The sequence below is a fragment of the Mesocricetus auratus genome, unplaced genomic scaffold, assembly GCF_017639785.1.
Source record: "Mesocricetus auratus isolate SY011 unplaced genomic scaffold, BCM_Maur_2.0 Super-Scaffold_100004, whole genome shotgun sequence".
NCBI classification, from domain to species: Eukaryota; Metazoa; Chordata; class Mammalia; order Rodentia; family Cricetidae; genus Mesocricetus; species Mesocricetus auratus.
The window spans coordinates 46,360,712-46,373,594 of record NW_024429189.1 but is presented as its reverse complement, the minus strand read 5'-3'; the positions used below and the strand labels follow the sequence as shown (position 1 = coordinate 46,373,594).

General features: G+C 38.5%; 1 protein-coding gene across 3 annotated transcripts in view; it reads left to right on the top strand.

Moving 5' to 3' along the window:
• The window catches only part of Znf385b (zinc finger protein 385B), a 406,548-nt gene that overhangs the window by 26,829 nt on the left and 366,836 nt on the right, over positions 1 to 12,883 (top strand). Inside the window, exons 1-2 of one of the 3 annotated variants that reach the window (XM_040745679.1) lie at positions 7,393 to 7,501; positions 7,659 to 7,811. The exons of the other annotated variants lie outside the window; for them this stretch is intronic. The gene's annotated coding sequence lies outside the window, so the exon portion shown is untranslated. Of the gene's footprint in view, positions 1 to 7,392; positions 7,502 to 7,658; positions 7,812 to 12,883 lie in introns of those variants that run through there. 3 annotated transcript variants of the gene reach the window in all.

Below are 12,883 nucleotides of genomic sequence, written 5' to 3'. Positions count from 1 at the left end.
CATGTTTCGCCTAATATTTCAAATATCATGAAACTACAAAATGGGATATTGCATTTAAAAGTAACTTTAAATAAGGACCTATTCATTTTTCTTCTGTTGTCTATTAGCTGGGAAAGGTTTCAATTCATTTTCTAATAAAAATTAATGGGAGATGGGAGGAACTCCATCTCCACATTGTCGTTTCTGATGAGATCCCCAAGATCTTGGGGGCTGGAGTCAGGCATGACTCTTCTTCATGAGAACTCTCCGAGAGAATCCAGGTAGGAGTTATGTAATTTTTTTCTTCCTAACCTTTTTTAAGTATCCAGTGTTCTTTGAATTAGCATGGGGGTTTATCCCATGTTTATAGTTCTAGTCTCTTTATTTTTGGTTCATTTTATAACCCCAAACATACATGCCATCTCCTAATTAATGAATTTCTGTTAATGGATTTTTTTCAGACATTCATGAATGGTAGTCAAATATGGCAGACAAGAAAGACTGATATTGCTATTATTTTTGTTGTTGTGTATATGTGTTTGTGTGTGGTATATGCATGTGTGGGCTTATGCGGGCATGTGCACATGTGTGTGGATGGGTGCGTGGCATATGTATGTGTAGATTCATGTGGGTATACATGTGTATAGGCCAGAGATTGTCAATGTTATGTACTTTCTGTATACTCCTCAACCTTAGTTCTTTGAGACAGGGCCTCTCACTCAACCCAGTGTGTACAAATTCTGCTAGTCTGGTTGGCTAGCGAGTCTCAGGGAATTCTCTTATCTCTGTCTCCCCAGCACTGGGATTGCAGGCACGTGTCTCCACACATCTTTTGTACATAGACGCTGGGGATTCTAGCATAGCTCTTCATGCTTGTGTGGCTATCACTTTACCAGACTGAACAATTTTCCCAGTCTCACTTCTGGTGCTCCTGTTGGCTGTCTTTTGCTTGTAGATCTAAGTCATAAATAATCCTCTTTCTCTATAGCTTAGGTTGTTTCTTTTCCCCTAGGAACCATGTTTTTTAAGGGCAGTATGATATGCACGTCCCTTGGCTTGACAGAAGGGGTAAGCAGCCCGATGTGTTAGTAATGATATTATTGTGAGAGACAGCATAGAGTAGTAGTACACACATACCACATGGAAATCATGAAGAATGGCAGGGTGAATGGACATGCTGAGGATCCAGTGTTGTGTGATTTGGAAAGATCCAGGAGATCTGATCATCTGGCTCTTATTACGTGGTTTCTTTGAGTCTCCCACTGTTAGCCGGTCACAGGGTGAAGACTGAAAAATAGGCACAGGCCTAGAACACTGCCCATGTGAGGCAATAACCCACACTTTGCCCATCTCTTGGTTCCAGATGAAAGGTTTCTATTTTATTCACTGAAACTCAATCAGAAATATTGGAGATTTATGTTCTTAAAGAATTAATAAACTGGTATCTTATTTTCCTCTTACAATTTTAGTTTCTTTTAGCTGTGATTATAACTTACTATTAAAGTTGATAAATTCACTGTGAACACCTACTTCTTGGTTATTAAATTGTAACAATAACACAGAGTTACTGCTTTCCTTCTTTTAAATAATCTCACCTGGAGTTGTTTTCTTTGTGTCAGATTCTAAACCTTGTTTTATATTATAACCACAGAGAGCTTCAAGGGGAAATGGTCTTAATATTTATTATTGTGTGCAAATAAGATGCAGTTCTTTTCCTAGTGTGAAATTTGTGGTGAGGAATGTAAGCATAAGCTGTGTAAGTACAAATACCCTCCAAATGCCTTTTGCGGAAGCGGTGGATCTGGAGCAGAGCAGACACCGTGAGTCAGCTGTCTCTTCAGGCACTTGTCACCAAACCGTCACTGACTTGTTTAGTGACCTTGGCCCTCTTGGTCTGGCTGCATTTTTGTTACCCTCCTTGACAAGCTGCATTTCTTTGTATTCACTTGCTTCCCTGGACTTACTTTGGGAGAGGGATACAACCCACATTCCAGTTAACACTTCCTAAATCAGGGGTAAAGGGAGAACAGAATTCATTGATGTTCCTTTTTAACCCTGTAATTCATACCAAAAGAAACATGATGTCCCGAGTACATTTTAATGAAGTGTTCTAGAAAAATGCTGGAAGTTCATTCCCATGTAAGTATTCTCTTCTGTGTAGATTCCTTTAAATATGAAAGAACAGTTTTAGCAGGTTGGCAGCTTGGAAATCCTGGCTTTATCAGCTAGAAAATGATTCTGTTTTTTTTCTTTTTATCACATTTTATTGTCATTCTCGGTTTCTGGAGCCCCAGAATGCAAAAATTATATGCTCATCTGACCCTTTAATTAGCTCTCATTCTGTCTCACATGATTTATAGCCTGGTGGCTCACGTGTAAGGATGATATATGATTTAATGAACTAGAAAGGCAGCATAGGCCCCCACCTGATTGTTCCGTGCTCCCCTCTGGCTGGAGAATGGAGCAGTTAGGCCTAGGAAAGTCACAGCCCCATCCCCTGCTCATTATCCTCCAGAGGAGGGTCTTTTGATCTTTTGCAGATCACCTTAGCTTTGTTAGCACACACAACACAACATCTATCTAGGTTACTTGAAATAACCGTTTAGAAGAAGCAAGAGCAGTGCTGTTGATATAGTGCCCTTATTTTGCACTTTCATTTTATTGTTTTAAATACAGGCATGGAAGAGGAGACCATCCAAATTTAAACTTTGGTGTTTGCTGTGTTTTTCACCATGGTTGGTCCAGGTCAGGGCAGGCAGAGTATGGTAGACAATGATGGAGGTGCTGGGTCTAGTGGTGGAAGAGGTAGGCCCCTTCCGAGATGACAGATAACAAATGATAAAGTCCCTTTGAACTTTCTTTTATTTTTAAAAAAGTTGAATTTTGAAGTTAGCTTGTTAGCTAATGGTTTACTTTAAGGCCTTTTCAAAAATCCTCCCTGGTTAATCCCACTCCTGGTCCCTCTTCCTTTGCCTTATCCCCTATCCCTATCTCTACTGCTTTAGCGCTTTGTATTCTCTCTTCTTTCATTTAACACATGTTCTACTTTCCTTTCATTTATTGTTTTTTAAGTTGGGGTGTGAGATAGTAGGCTGCCATATGCTTTTTATTCCCCCTCCCTCTGAGTTGGCCCTCCCCTTCACTCCGATTTCCCCCATACTCCCATGCTCCTCCCTGTTTAAACCTTTCTGTCTCCAGAATTCCACCTCACCACTTTTGGGTACCTGCAACATACTATCCTTTCCCCTTAACATGCCCCCTAAAGGCCTTTTTTTAGTTTTCTGGCTTCTACTTCTGCTCTAAGCTAAACATAAAAAACCTGAAGGCTGGGGCAGTACAGGAGACAGAACACACACTTAGTCATATCCTGCCATTTGTTGAGTGCTGTGATGAGCAGCTTCATGTGTTTGGTCACATTAGATACCCACACGTGAGAGGAGCCATGCAGTATTGCTCTTACTGTGACCAGCCTACTTCACTTCATGTTGTGTCTTCAAAGCCCATCTTTGTTGTCTGGGCAGAATTTCCAAGGAGGAAAAAGCTTTGACAGTCACAAAGAATAGAAACAGGAAGTATGAGAGGCAATCAGTAAGAACACAGGGGACAGAGAGTGCAGAGCACTGGAGGACACAGTGAAGGAGAATTTTGTCAAATTTCTCAGCACCACACAGGAGCTGTGGTTTATGAACTTAGTTTTTGCCTTGTCCATTAGATCTAGGAACCACTTAAGGAATCCAGAACATGGAGTTCTGACACCAAAGCAGATAAAAGTATCCTGTAGCCTCAATATTTCCTGCCTTCTTCCTGCCCAAATAGGGATTTTAAAGACTATGAATAGATGGAAGAGTTGTGTGCATTCTTCATATGGGTTGATCAGTTGGTTGAAGATTGTCATTTCTGCTTTAGCACTGTTTTCTCTAGACACACACATAGTTTTTGGTTTGTGTTGCTATAACGTTTCAAAGTTCCAGACATGCCATTCTGCCCAGTGAGTAACTGATCATGGGCACAACTCTTTAACAATAAAAGGCTTTCATTTGTTATTTAGACTAATTCTTAATTTTCCAAATGGTTCTCATCATGCCCTTTTAGCTGCTGCTCTGATTGTCTTTATCTTTGGTCTTCCCTAACTTGGAGTAAACCAATGCCACCTTTTGTTCTTTAGGAGATAGAACATTTTGAAGAGACGTGAAAAGTGAACTCAACTGTTCTGAAAAGTATCTTTACCTTTGGTCAACCCTGATGTTTGTATTATAAGTAGATTTTACTTTAAGTACATTTGACAAGATGTGTATTTGATAGAGTATCAAGTGGCTCATGAGGTTATCTCGTCTAATGTTCTTTTTAGACTGTGTCTCTTGGTAAAAGCATGTCTGTCACAGTCCTCCATTGGGAGGGTATCTTTTTCCCTTTGCAATCAATAAATAATCTGTGGAGTTACCATGAGACTGAATATCTTGTTTCCTGGTGGCCTTTCACCTACTGATGTTTAACATCTTCATGAACTTGTCTCTTCCAGATCAGTTATTACCGTGGTGATTTTGTAAAATGATGACTTGCTGTTTGCTTTGTTACTTATATATTTGATAGCTGAACTAAATTTGGATAGGGAAAAATGCCTCTCCCAATTTCCTGCTTTGAAGATATCAGTATTCACTCACTTAAAAAATAGATAAATCTATTATGTGATTAACACTTGGGTCATTTTCGATTATGATGTTTGAATTGTATGACAGTAAGAGTTCATTGAAGCTGGGTTTGTAGCAGTAGTTGAACACTTCCTTCCCTAATCCCAGTGTAGAAGGAGTTCAGACTCATTGTACCTTCTTAGCCCCAAACCACAATCAGTGATTTCTCAAAAAAATGGTTTCTTTTAGTGCACAGGATATTAGGAAATGAATAACTGGGAATTAAATGTGTTCGTTACTATTAAATCATTGTTTCAAGAAGAAAAGCATTGTTAGTTTTAGAACTGCTAAGTAGACTGAGCTGGTAGATAGACACACAATCACTCCCTAACAAGTATAGTATCATGAACCATGAGTTCTCATAACACTTCTCATTATAATCTTGAATTCTAGCATTGTTTTTCTCTTTATTTGTGTCTCTTGTCTTCCACAGAGAATCCTAATTCTAATGTAAACAAATTAATATGTACTCATCCATAGCTACAATAACCCATCTCCATAATTTTAGAATTGCTGCATTAGCATCTGTACCAGTGACAAACTCAGGGAATTCAAGAGCTCTTTGCTCTCTCTTTGTCCTTACAATTTATTTCATTGAGAATGTGAAGTTATATATTATGTTCTGAATTATCTGCATTGTCCTTAACATAATTATATTTGATATATGATTAAGTTTGTTTCTATTTTAATTAAATTTTAGTTTCTTTTATTTTGCTTAGTGTGTGTGTGGGTGCGTGTGTGTGTGTTTGTTTGTGTGTGTGTGCAAGCATGCACATGCAGTGTATGTGGAGGCCAGTAGACAACCTTGGGTTTCATCCCTTAGGTACCATCCATCTTATTTTATTATACATAATCTCTTGTTAAGCTGGAGATCACTAAGTATCATGGGCTGGGTGTCTAGCAAACTCCAGGAACCTGCTTTTTCAGCCTGAGTCTATCTCTCCAGTTCCAGGGTTACAAATCCCTATTGCTTTGTGTGAAATCTTTTATACCAACTCTGGGGATTAGACCTGGGGTCCTCATGTGTGTGGCACTGGCATTTTACTGACTGAAGCCATCTTCCCAGCCCTAAATATAACTTTAAAAATGTATAAAACTAACACAGTTCAAAAGTGAAAATGATATGAAAAGATAAAATTAGTTGAGGACAGTGGTACATTCCTGTAATTCCAAGACTCAAGAGGCTCAGGCAGGAAAATTGTCATAAGTTGTAGGTAGCGTGGACTAGATAGCAAATACCAAGCAAGCTTGGTTAAGTATGGTGGTTTGAATGAGATGCCCCTGCTCCACCCCCTCCCCCGCCCCTGCCAATCTTGAACTTGATTACTTGATCCCTAGCTGGTGGTGCTGCTTGGGTAGGTTTAGGATGTGTGTCCTTACTGGAGGAAGTATGTCGCTGGAGGTGGGCTTTGAGTTTTCAAAGATGAAGGCCTTTTCCAGTTTTCTCACTCTGTATTGTACTTGCGGTTCAAGACGTGAGCTTGCAGCTTCCTTTTCTTTCTCTGGAACCATAAGTCCAAACAAACTCTTTCTTCTTTAAGTTATCTGGTCATGGTGCTTTATCACACAACAGAAAAATAAGTTATATATATATATATACACATATATAGTAATATGTGTCTCTAGACTAATACACTAATGTGTGTCTATGTTTGCCATTTTTATCTTTAAACTATCATGAGACAACAGTATGTGTATTAACATCAATGACTGATGAAATTTTAACAATATCATAATGAGTAATGGTATGTTCACACAACTCTTAAAGAATATGCAAGACTAGTTACTGCTTAATTTTGTCTTAGCTTTTTTTTGGTGTTTCTCATTGTACTGTGCCTTAATTTGTGAGATCTGAAATCGTTTCCAAGAAAAATCAAGTGATAGCCTTGCTTATATGATTTTTTTGGTATATTCTGAAATAGTCAAAATATGGGCACATTGGGGAAACAAAAGATTTAGAACTAAAAAATGTGATAATACTCAGCTGTGTCTGGGTAAATTAAAATTGCACAAAGTATCTGATTGCTTTAATATACCATGTGTAGGTCTAAATTCTCTCTGCAAATTTTCTCTTTCTAGAAAGATTATACAAATAAGTGTCAATGTCCAGGATGGCATACCAAAAGAAATAATAGGCTGTATACATATTAGGAAAGTCTAAAATAACTTTTAAAATCTTTCATATGATATGCTTGTCTTTACTCCCTTCAGTGTAATTTCAGGAGAATAAAATGTTTCTTCATGAAGTAATATCAGTAACAATATTTTGACTCACAGTATAGTTTGTTTATTCACTCAACAAAAATTAATAATGTACTGTGCATTTGATTAGGGCTTAGATATGTTCTCTACAAGTGTGTCTCAATTTAATTCCTGCACACTTTGATGACTGGTGTGGACTGTGAGGATTACTTTGCAGTGGTGGTTGACGTCATCAGCCTAAAGAACATATTGGCTGTGGTGTGTTGTGGAGTGGTCAGGGTGTGGATTAGTGAGCTCCCAGAGGAGAGAGGTGAAGGGTTGTTCCTTCTTGGGCTTACTTTTCTGGTTTGGTAGGCCAAGGTGGGTTTGTTAATAGAGGTGTCATGCTCAGTAAGAGTTGCTTTTCTTTTCCTCAAATCTAACTTGGTTTCTTAATTTCTGTTTACAGTCTCCTCTTGTCCAAATTCCATACAGAGAGGTTTATAGGTAGTAAAAATTTACTTTTACTTGCAGGTGCTGACCCTGGGAGGGTGAAACTCCACTGTCATATAACCCTGTCTGAGTCATTTTAATCTAATCGCCTTCCTTTAAATCCTGGAAGAGCTGCATCAAGACTACATTTAGAGAGCAAGGTGAATATTTTATAGCACATAGAGAACTTCAAGGAACATGCTGGGTGGATACCTGGTGCAGCGGGGTACAAGGGACTAGGCAGAGGGGTGGGTGTATAGATGACAGAAGACTCCTTTGCAACCTGAGCAAAAGCTCAACGTTCTTTTTTCACTCCAGAATCGCCCAAGATGTTGAGTGGAGCTCACCTTCTGAATTTGTTCTGGCTGTTCCGCTACTTGTCTGGAAGGAAGCTGTGCTGATGAAACTCACGCTGACATTTGGATGGTGCATGCAGGCAGTCTTGCCTACATCAAGCTGAAACTCCACACTGTAGTATAATTTATTCATGCCTTATGCCCAAACTATTTTTCTGTCATAAGAATTAATAATCTCCCAGAATCCAAATGCATGAATCAGAGAACTAACAAGCATCGGAAGGTTTTTCTTTGTTAGCCTCTTCATGAGCCAATACATTGAGAACTCATGAGACCAACATACTCGGCACAGGAGTGATAGAGCTTGGTCCATAACCTTGGCTTCTCCATTTTTTGGCCTCCTAATCTCGTGATTGGCCTCTTTGTCCACATACTTGCTTCTATTGGATGCCCATCTTGCCTTCCTCTTCCCCTTTTTCCCCCTTTCCTCTCTCTCTGGAAGAGAATGTGAACAAGAGAGGCCATAAGAACATTGTTACCTGCTTGCACCAAGCAAAACAAGAGGTCGTGCCTTCATTTCATGTAAGGAACCTAAGTATATACAGATGACACCGTAAATAAGAAGGTCATTTAATCAATAAACCCACTTTTATGTGTTATTTGCAACAACTCACACTAGTAAATTTTAGGATCCTGGGGAGATGTTCATGTAGATATAGTAGCTCTTCACTTGGTGAATTATGGCTGAAGCATTGTAAAGAGCCCAGTGGGGTGGGTCAGCCTGCTGCTACTTCCTTACTGTATGAACTGGGAAACTTCCTGTTTCTTTAAGTACCATCCTCCCCACCCCCTCAGTTTCTCCCATTGGAGACACCTTGGAATGGGGGTGATAGCCTGTGTTACAATGGCTTGTGAAATGCTGATAAATGACATCAGCTTAAGTCCGTGGCTCACATGTGCAGTGTGTGGTGTTCACTTTGTTTGCTTTCTTCTTCCCAAGATTGGAAACTAGTGACGTTTTTGCCATCTCCTTAGTTCTGCCTTTCCCTGGATCATATGGGAAAAAACCCTCCAGTATGTGTCTATTCATACAGGCTGCTTTCACCTGGTAATAAGGTTTAAGGTTCTTAGATGTCTTTTTGTGGCTGAACAGCTCACTTCTTTTTTGTTGTTGTGTAAAAGTTCATTGTGTGGCTTCATCACTTTGTCACTCACTGAGGACAACTTGAAGGTAACAGTGTGTCATCTGGCTATCTGCTTCCAGCTGATCAGTAGGGTTGAAAAACAACTTGGTTGCAACCAATATTTTTAAAAATGAAGCTTCTGTAATTATTTTCATTGAGAACTTGTGTGGACATAGATTATTACTCATTTAGGTAAATGTCCAGTTGCATAGGTTACGGCAAGAGCATGGTTGGATGTGTAGGAAATAGTTAATTTTCCAGAGTGGCTGATTTATACTTTCTCCAGCAGTGAGAGCCCCCATTACTTCAAACTCACTGCCAGGGTGGTATCAGTGTTTACTCTCTGCAGACGGACTTTATGTGGTCTAGTCAATATGTAGTGGTAGCTCTTTTTTGTATTGGTTTTCATCCCTCTCTCCCTCTTTTGTTTTAGACTTACTCATTTTATATGTATGAATGTTTTTTATATGTATGCATGTATGTATGTATGTATGTATGTATGTGTATCACATGTGTGCCTGATAGTCACAGAGGGCACAAAAGGGTGTTGGACCCCCTGGAACTGCAAATACAGATGGTTGTGAGCTGCCATGTGGTTGCTGGGAACTGAACCGAGATCCCCTGCAAGAGCAGGAAGTTCTCTTAACCATTGAGCCATCTCTTCATTGTCTGAGTTGCATCTTCTGAATGGCATTATATTTAGCGTGATCCTTTTTGTCATCTGTATGTCTTTGTTGATGATGTGTCTAGTCATACATTTTTCTCTCTTTTTCTGATTATTGAGATTTAGTAGTTGTTTGTATATTTTGGATTTGAGTTTATTATCAGATTGGTGTCTTGCAAATATTTCCCCTATTTCCTGGACCATCTTTTTATTCTCTTAAGGTGGTGTTTTCTCAACAGAAAGCTTAAATTTTGGTAAAGTTCCTCCCTATCTGTTGTATCTCTCATGGACCATGTTTGTGATGTTGCATAAGAAATCTCATTTCCAAATCCAAGGTCATCTAGCTTTTTCCATCTGTTATCTCTGAGAAGCTTTTTAGTTTTGTGTTTTACATGCAGTTCTCCAATGAATTTTGAATTAATATTTTTGGGAGAGGTCTAAGATAACTGTATAAATGATGCTTATTATGCTGTTGCCCGTTTATCTGATTTTTACACTGTTGAATAAATTATCATTCCCAAAACTTTAATCACTGAAGGCTTGGGAGAATATTTTAACTTTTCAGTTAACAAAGCCTCTTGATGTGGAGAAATGTTGTGAATTTATGGGATTCTTTGTCAGTGAAGCCTACTTACATTTGGTGTTTTATGAGTGATTGGGAAAGACTATGGGGTGGCGTGCGCTATTTAGAATTGTTTTTGTTTCTTGACCAGAACCTAGATATCCAGCAAAATGTTTGCACGGATACTGTTCAAACAGCTGCTCTTCTGTGGCTTCTTTGTGTCTGCCAGCTTTCGGCAGCTGATCTAAAAGAGTGTGGAAATGCAAAGTTTTTCCTTTCCCTTTCTTCCTTTTTTTTTTCTTCCTCTCCTATCTTCTCCCTTCTTTCTTTTAAAACCACAGCTCTTGGCTGAAAAACCGTAACATCTGCTGACATTATTGATCTTAGGAATTAAAACGTGAGATGATCCCTGGAACTATTTCTAGGCACAGCGCCCAGGCAGTCCATAAAACCCATATATTTCAAATCATGTGAGTTTTGTGAAATGTTTTGATCCCTCAGTTGGTTGCTTTGGTTCTCTAAGGTTGTCCACAGGAAAGGGCTTAAAGTTTCTTGTGAAATAATTTTTATTCCTCATACTCTCAAACCTTATAAAAACAAAAGCATGTTTGTTTGTTTTTTCCTCCAAATGCCTCCTTTATGATACAGCTTCTTTTGGCAGAAATGTATGCTAGCTTGCTTCATGTTGAACCAAATTATCTGAAAGATAAAATTGAATAAAGGCTTAATTTATTTTTAACTTAAGCTGGAATTCAGAATTCGGGTCATATTAATAAGGATTTTCCACAAATAAAATCCATTAGCCCCTAATTATTTGTAAAATGTATTGTGCCCATAGTGAAAGAATTATTGACCCAAGTTAGTGATGAGTACATGAATTTTGTGGAATTTTTTATAAATTTCCTGTGTTTGTGGTTTCCCACACATCCTCATCTTACATCTGCCCTCTGTTAGGAAGTGTGTTGTTGGCATTACAAAAAAATAAATAAGGCAGACTCAGCAATTTCTTTCTCACCTATATCTTTTTCCACTAAACATAAGGACATCTAATAGTATCTTTCATAATAATTTCACTTTGAAAATACTTAATAATTTTATAAATATTTTATAAATTTTTGCAATAATTTATAGGTGACATGTAGATGATAGAATACTCTGAGGAAATAGAAGGAATAACTCACAGCTACATACAGCAACAGGAATAAAGCACAGAAATGAATAATTACTGCATTACTTCTATCTGGATGAAGCTTAAACATGAGCTAAGTCCATCCCTGATGTTAGAGGTGAAGATTGTGGTTGTCCTTGAGGGTCATCGTGATTCTAAAGGGCCATGGTGAGCCTTGTGGAGTTTTGATAACATGGCACATGATCTTAATAAAGGCTAATTGGGCTGTGTTCATTTCATGGCAGTTTGCTGACTCTTTAGTGGTGTGTGTGTGTATGGGGGGGGTGTACTTCAAGAAAGAAAATGCTTGTGGACTTTGTAAAGGGAGTGCCACTGCATCTGTAGTAGATAATCAGTAAAAGGAGATGTGGGACAGGTTAGTTAGAAGGCATGTGTGAACCTGAGATTAGCGATTGAAATAGTACTTAAATAATGCTTTGAATTATTCTTTACATTTCGCACTTGATAATATTTCAAATACGTTGTCATTTATGTTTGTCGAAATGTAGAGTACTAACTTCCCTTCACTGGAGATGCACATTCATTCTCTTAAAGATGGTATACATGCCTTGATGAAAGGAGATAGTGAATGTTTAAGTGAGTAAAGATGATCTTTAGCTACTTCCCCTTGTTCTCAGGACAGAGCACTGATGCCTTAGGGTAGCACGCAAGACCGCTAGGCCTTCCTTGAGTCTGCCTCTCATATGTCAGCCCTCTGTTCCATGCATTTTGTTCAGAGTAGTCAGACCTTTGGCACTCCGTGAACACTGGTTTTCTGCCACCTAGAAAACACTTTGCTCTGGCTGTCATTTGTGCCTTCCTTTTCTCTCATACTGGTACCATATTTACATATTTTTAAAATTCTATAATCCTTCTAATTTATAGCACAGTAGCTGGCATATGTGGGATGTTGGGTAATTGAAGGCAGCTTGAAAACCTTGCCTCTTATACTGAAACATTTATCTCCTTTGATAATTAAATATCTCTTTATTAACTTTGAAGATCAGTAAATTTACTGTGAATTTTCAATTTGTCTTTGTGTTGTAGTGCTTAGAACATGGTACAAAATCATTAGGTTACTGGAATGGGTGAACTATCTGAAGTTTTGAATTAATGCATACTAGGACCCAACCAAAGTTGTCTTTGATGTCTGTCTTATAAAATGTAAGCTTCACATTTATCCTTCTTATTGCATTATTTATAGATACAAAGGCCGAATTTATTTTTAGGATGTATTTTTGTGGGTAGGTGTGAGGCAGGGAGAGAAATTCAAGCAAGTTAAAGTTTTTTAGTATGGATAACTTACAAAGCAGAAGGTCACATAGAACAAAAGGAAACAAAAACTTCCAGTTTTCATTAGGTGTAGACAGTGTGCGCTGCATCCGTCTGGCTTTCCATGAGGGCATAGACTGCTCTGAGGAAACTCTTGGGAATGGCTTTGCTTCTCAGCTTGGCAGTCACTGGGATGCCTTGTCTCGTAGAGATAGATGGGCCTTGAGTAAGTAGTGCCTGAGTATTCTAGAAGGATTGAAGTAAGCCATCTAGTTCGAGCTGCTATGGTTTCTTTTGCTTTTAGCTAGTCTGCTCTCAACCTTTACCTCTGATCCCATCAGAGCTCTGTTTTGTTTTGTTTTATTTGTGGCTTTATAGAGTACTATCAAGAAACAGC